At 41.8% G+C, this 7,062-nt stretch overlaps 1 pseudogene; it reads left to right on the forward strand.

Annotated features, from left to right (window-relative positions):
* The first annotated feature begins 6,509 nt into the window (after positions 1-6,509).
* Positions 6,510-6,626, forward strand: LOC124796904 (annotated as a pseudogene).
* Positions 6,627-7,062: the final 436 nt, after the last annotated feature.

Here is a 7,062-nt window from a genome sequence, read left to right on the forward strand (position 1 = left end):
TGTAAAAAGTAATTTACTGTATAAATGATTGCATGTTGAATCAGTTTCTAGCTTTTAGAATGTTGTTATTGCTGTCTTTTGCCGTTCTCAACACTGGCTCTCTATTTACTCCGTGACCCCCAGAAAGTGATTTAATAAAACTTGGAGCCAGTAAATAGATATCCTAGTGCCCACTTTACCTGAGAATGTTCTTATAGCTGCAGCTTATAGCTCTGAGGAATTAGGAGATTGTCCGGGATTTCTAATCAAAAACGGTTTTCCAAAATAGTTGAGTATATTCTGAAATTCACTAATAAAAACCACAAGTATCCCTACAATCTAACTAACAGAACAGTTCAGAGTCTAATGCGCTGATGCAACTATAAATGTCCGAATCAAATGTTAAAAAGAATGCTCGCCATAATTTGATGAAAATACTTCATCAAACGCCACGCTAAATATTTGGTAGAATGTCTGTCCCGCGACGGCACGTGAAAATACGACAATACGCAAACTGAAGCTAGTTAATGAAAATCATTCCAGAATTAACACTTCACATGAAATGTTTTCATAGTTCCGCATATCTCTAGTAACTTAATACGGCACCCGAGGCTGTTTGTAGCAGATACACTGATGCGACGCGACTACCGACACAGATGGCGTGTCTTTCAGCGTCTGGAGAGAACTGGGGCCTTGCTTCCTCGCGCAGTGTTCTTATATATAAAGCCGCGGTGCGGACGGCTGAGGGAACGTCTGATCAAATCCGCTCTCCCGACTAGCCGCTGGGCTAGTAACGCACCACTTCAAGTTACATAATAATTTATAGCTTCTTTGGCTGATGGCCGAAGAAGCTCTTAATTTAAACGTGCATTCAGCACGCAGGTAAGTATTGATAATAAAATTTTGACGTGGCTAAGTTAAATACTTTGAGCGAGAGAATTAATTAAATTACACTGCACGCAGCAGATGAGCTCTGAACTGTCCCTTTTGAGATCCGCTATCGCTATAATTTTATAGGTATTAAAAAGAAACTTTACACATTTTCATAATCATAGCGGACCTCCAACCTATTTAAATCTAAACATCCTAGCCTTATTTACTAGCCTACTTAATCTATCTTGCTTCCTTCAGTTTTGAGACGAAAACCAGAAAATCATGAATTTCCACTAAAATCTTAATATGTGAAATCCAAAGTACTGTTTTTATTAAATCATTATGAAAAATGAATCTAAATATAAATTTTGAAGTCTCTAGCTCTTTTCTGTTGCGCCAATGATTGTTTCACAAAAACGTCCAAATCTCGGAAATGGCTGAAGTTATCGAACTGATATTTAACACACATTAATTTAGTATTATTTCTGACATGCTAGAAAAGTTTTAGTTCATTTGCTTGATTTTTAAGGTATTGCGCAACATTTATGACGTCAGAGCTAGTTACAGCAGACTGGCTGGCACACAATGGAAACTGATGTGAATTTACTACAGCGTGAGTAGGCTGCTTCCCTACAAGCTCTACAATAACTTTATTATTTGAGATATTTTCACAATGCTTTGCACACACATACAAAAACTCAAAACGCTTTTTTAGGCATTCACAAATGCTCGATATGTGCCCCTTTAGTGATTCGGCAGACATCAAGCCGATAATCAAGTTCCTCCCACACTCGGCGCAGCATGTCCCCATCAATGAGTTCGAAAGCATCGTTGATGCCGTCTCGCAGTTCTGGCACGTTTCTTGCTAGAGGAGGTTTAAACACTGAATCTTTCACATAACCCCACAGAAAGAAACCGCATGGGGTTAAGTCGGGAGAGCGTGGAGGCCATAACATGAATTGCTGATCATGATCTCCACCACGACCGATCCATCGGTTTTCCAATCTCCTGTTCAAGAAATGCCGAACATCATGATGGAAGTGCGGTGGAGCACCATCCTGTTGAAAGATGAAGTCGGCGCTGTCGGTCTCCAGTTGTGGCATGAGACAATTTTCCAGCATGTCCAGATACACGTGTCCTGTAACGTTTTTTTCGCAGAAGAAAAAGGGGCCGTAAACTTTAAACCGTGAGATTGCACAAAAACCATGTTAACTTTTGGTGAATTGGAATTTGCTGCACGAATGCGTGAGGATTCTCTACCGCCCAGATTCGCACATTGTGTCTGTTCACTTCACCATTAAGAAAAATGTTGCATCATCACTCAAAACAAGTTTCGCACTGAACGCATCCTCTTCCACGAGCTGTTGCAACCGCGCCGAAAATTCAAAGCGTTTGACTTTGTCATCGGGTGTCAGGGCTTGTAGCAATTGTAAACGGTAAGGCTTCTGCTTTAGCCTTTTCCGTAAGATTTTCCAAACCGTCGGCTGTGGTACGTTTAGCTCCCTGCTTGCTTTATTCGTCGACTTCCGCGGGCTACGCGTGAAACTTGTCCGCACGTGTTCAACCGTTTCTTCGCTCACTGCAGGCTGACCCGTTGATTTCCAGAGGCATCCAGAAGCATCCAGAAGCTTTAAACTGCACATACCATCGCCGAATGGAGTTGCAGTTGGTGGATCTTTGTTGAACTTCGTCCTGAAGTGTCGTTGCACTGTTATGACTGACTGATGTGAGTGTATTTCAAGCACATCTCTTTCTCGTCTCCTGTCGCCATTTTCTCTCACTGCGCTCTCGAGCGCTCTGGCGGCAGAAACCTGAAGTGCGGCTTCAGCCGAACAAAACTTTGAGTTTTTCTACGTATCTGTAGTGTGTCGTGACCATACGTCAATGAATGGAGCTACAGTGAATTTATGAAATCGGTTCAATCATTTGTAATAGCCCTGTGTTTAAACCTAACTAACCCAAGGACACCACACACATCCATGCCCGCGGCAGGATTCGAACGTGCAACCGTAGCGGTCGCGCGGTTCCAGACTGAAGCGCCTAGAACTTCTCGGCCACACCGGCCGGCAATAAGATCATAGATCAAGCACAAGACAATATGTAATAACAAAAAAGGAGAACATATGACTAAGGAATGAAACATGTTCCCAGATCGAAAAGAAACAGGTTTACAAATCGAAATGAAACAGGGTTCCAAATCAGTCCTATTTATTGCAATCGTTCTTCTGTTTAAATATATGGTTATAAATTTTATCTCAAGATCTAACTGAATTTTTGAAATGCCGAGAACACGGAATGAATAATCACTTAACTCGCTAGAGTCTAATCACTTGGCAAAACTAGAAGGTAATGGGAACATGTGAGGCAGTCATCTAAAAATTACCTTAACTCGTGGTGCCTGCTCGATAACTGCGTGATTACGCCGAAAGAATGGTTAACTGTAACATGCACAGTATGTCAAAGGACTGTTACGTATCAAGTGTTTTAAGCACAATCACACTTCTCGACGGGGATGACTACTCGTCGACTGTAAATACAAATAGGTATTAGAGGGATTACGATAAACTGAGTGCTCCAAGGAGTCGTTACACTTCCTTTTAATTAAAACACCAGAGAAAGCAGACAACGATCATTTTTGTAGCGAACCGTGTGGCATTATGAATAAAGTTGAGGTAACGTAAAAACCGTTAAATTTATCGTCTCCATGAGGCCCCACTGTAGAAGTATCGTCCACATATCTCCAAAATACTTTTGATTTAAGATCCGCTCATTCAATCTGTCCATGACGACGCCGTCAGGATGCTCAAAATATTTTAGGTAAAACATAAAACGATTGAGGAAAGACCGTGCCGAAACTAAGCAGTGGTGCCCACTTAGCAATACTGTAACCTACATCCATTTTAGCCTATTTTCTGTGTTGGTCTTCCTCTGCGATTATCACTCCCACACTTCCATCCGGTACCAAACTGAAGATACCTCGTCCACTAGTCACATGGCATCTCTGTACGACTCAAACCTACTCCTGAAGCATTCGATTGTACGACAAGTAATGAAGAACGCAATCAGACCTAATGTGCAACTCCTTTCCAAACCACTAATTTTTGTATGAGTGAAAAAGATATTCGCATTGTATTTAAATAAAACATTTTGTAGCAGCTGGTCCCTATTTGTTCCATTCAGACTGTAGGAGTGCCCCCCCTTTCCGCTCTATTGGCGTAACATGCCTAAAACCATCACACCCGAATAGACTTAAACAAGTACTGACAGGTCTTCGGGAGTCCCTGGAGCCATGCCATCCACTTGACAAGCCATATCTAGTCCGCCCCAACATGCAGAAAACGGGACTCACAAGAGAAATTTACCTATCACCAATTAACTGCAGGCCATCTTCAGTACTGTTAACAAAAATTCTTATCCATCAATGCAGCATTGTTAGCATGGGTATAAACTCCACCTGTCTCCTTTGGATCTCCATGCGCTCATAGAACTGTTACGTTAGCTATGAGTCTGGTTGTCCCTGGTTTATTTAGCCGTTCAGCTGTTTCCCAAAGGATGCTAGCTGGTGTTCCTACGATGTCGGAGTCAATGTTAAATCACACTGAGATGATTTTTCCTAGTTTGCTTGAATTGAACGTTGACTGAACACTGCAGAAATGAAAAGTATAGGTTTTGCTTATAACTCTGCGTTTCTTTCGAAAGTTCGGAAGACTGTTGATTAGAAGTAACCGAATAGTTACGTCAGGTAACCCGAAAATTACGAAAGTCTGCAGGTACTAGATTAATTACCATCGAAGATCTGCAGATAGTTTAACGAATATATTAAAAAGTGAAAAATACGAAACAAAAAAGCATACTAGCGCAATATGAGAAGGAGATATAAAATGAAATACGAAAAAGGGACTACTGTAACAGAAGACAGTTTAAACACGATGGTAGTTCGTCAGTGCTTTTTCCTTTAATTAACAAAATAGTATCGGTTGATATTTCCTGTAGTCAATAAAGCATTTGACTGCGTGAATCACAATATTCTCCTAGATAAACTGGGGTTTTATGGTTATACTGGTTTAGTCAACCAACATTTAATACCAGACCGAACCAAAAGACTGCAAAAAATTGTATTTGATAAGTCTCCCATGTAAGCATAGAAGATTCTCCTGATTGGTGAAAAAATACTTATGAGGTTCCACAAGGCCAACCTTGGGTGCACTATTGTATCTTATGTATGTAAACGACCTTCCGTCTAGTAAACGAGGAAAATTAGTTTTTTAGGGGGAGGACAGTAGTATCGTAATCAATCCAAACATACATACAGTAACAGAAGAAGTGGTAAATTATGTTCTTAAAAGTATTATTGAGTGGCTATCACTCTCAGTCTCAAAAAGACAAAACATATTCAGTTTTGCGCATGTAAATGTAGTGCACCAATAGTAAGTGTAACACATGGTGAGGAAATAATAACTAGTGAGCAAACTTCAATTTTTTTTATGTGTGCAAACTAATGAGCTATAAAAACTTAATTTAGCAAAATTTGCACTTCAAATCATTGCAAATCTTGGGGAGAGACAAATAAGTAAATTTTCATGTTTGCGTATTTTCAGTTAATAATATACGGATTAATGGTCTGAGATAACTCATCTTAACAAAATAATCTTCATTGGTCAAAAACGTGCTGTAAGAATAGTATATGGTGCTCACCAAAGATCATCTTTAAGGAGATACGCATTTTGACTACTGCTTCATGGTGTATCTATTCCTTCACGAAGTTGGCTGCGAAAAATGAACTGTAACGGAAAGGAGCAATGATGTACTTACTTACAGCACTAGAAGAAAAATGACATTCATAACTCCACGCTACGGTTGTCTTTAGCACAAAGATGTGTGCACAATGGAGCTACCAAATTTTTCATCACTTAGTAGTATAAAGTATCTGACAGAAAGCGACGTTACATTTGAAAACAAACCGAAAAAGTTTCTCCTTGACAGCTTTTCTATTTTGTGGAAGAATGTCTATTTTTATAATGTGTTGCGACATTATTGCACGTATCATTAAGTGATATTTTTTCATTTTTCTGACGCTGTGTTGATGTTATGTTGTTGAGAGTACTGGACGCATAAGCTCTTGCGGAAAGTTTGGCATTTTTCTCAGTGGGAAGATGCACTCACATTGTGGTCTCAGCATCCTCTTTGGTAGAGGGAGGAAGTCAGTGAATTTCATTAGGAGAGGCGAGCCTCAGCAGTGTGTTGGGTAGCGTTCGTGGAAGTAGGGGCTGTAGCCTGCTTCATTCTTTTGTGGGCAGAGCCAGTGCCTGTCCTCATTTAGGACAAAGGACGCACTGCAGGCCACTGCTGTCCCCAGATAATAACTGAGCAAAATATTTTCGTCTTTTCTGTATGAAAGCGGAAAGACGAGACCCTGTGACGTCATTCAGTCACTGAGAGAAAGTTAGTTGCTTTCGCTTCAAAAAAATTTTGTTTATCCAATTGAATGTGTCACCCTGCCACTGTGCTTGACGCCAAGAAGCCGACCAAACCTGGATACATTCCTAAAGGCTGTTAGCGGCGTATCAATTTCAAGTCGATTGAAGTGCATTTTGTACTCCAGGAGTAGGAAGTTTCTGCTGCTTTCCCTTGATTTAGCACGAAGTAAACGGCGGTGTGGCAACGGCCTTGCCGCAGTGGATACACCGGTTCCCGTGAGATCACCGAAGTTAAGCGCTGTTGGGCGTGGCCGGCACTGGGATGGGTGACCATCCAGCTGCCATGCGCTGTTGCCGTTTTTTGGGGTGCACTCAGCCTCGTGATGCCAAGTGAGGAGCTACTCGACCGAATAGTAGCGGCTTCGGTCAAGAATATCATCATAACGACCGGGAGAGCGGTTTGCTGACCCCACGCCCCTCCGCATCCTCCTTGGAGGATGACACGGCGGTCGGATGGTCCCGCTAGGCCACTCGTGTCCTGAAGACGGAGTGCTTAAATGGCAGTGTCATCCATCACATTGGCAACAGCATTGAGGCATCCCGCAGTGTAAAGTTTTTTCAAAGGTAGGGAGTTAAGGGCGGAAAACGGAGCTTCATGGCATTCTTTCCCAGGCCGCTGTGCTACTGTGTTTCCTGCCGGGCGTCTGGTGCTGATGACTGCCCGTCTTGCTGTTTTTTGGGGAAAGGTAACTGTCACACTCTGCCGTAGGGCGGTCCATATTCTGAGCAGCTA

The sequence above is a fragment of the Schistocerca piceifrons genome, chromosome 4 (genome assembly GCF_021461385.2).
Source record: "Schistocerca piceifrons isolate TAMUIC-IGC-003096 chromosome 4, iqSchPice1.1, whole genome shotgun sequence".
Lineage (NCBI taxonomy): Eukaryota > Metazoa > Arthropoda > Insecta > Orthoptera > Acrididae > Schistocerca > Schistocerca piceifrons.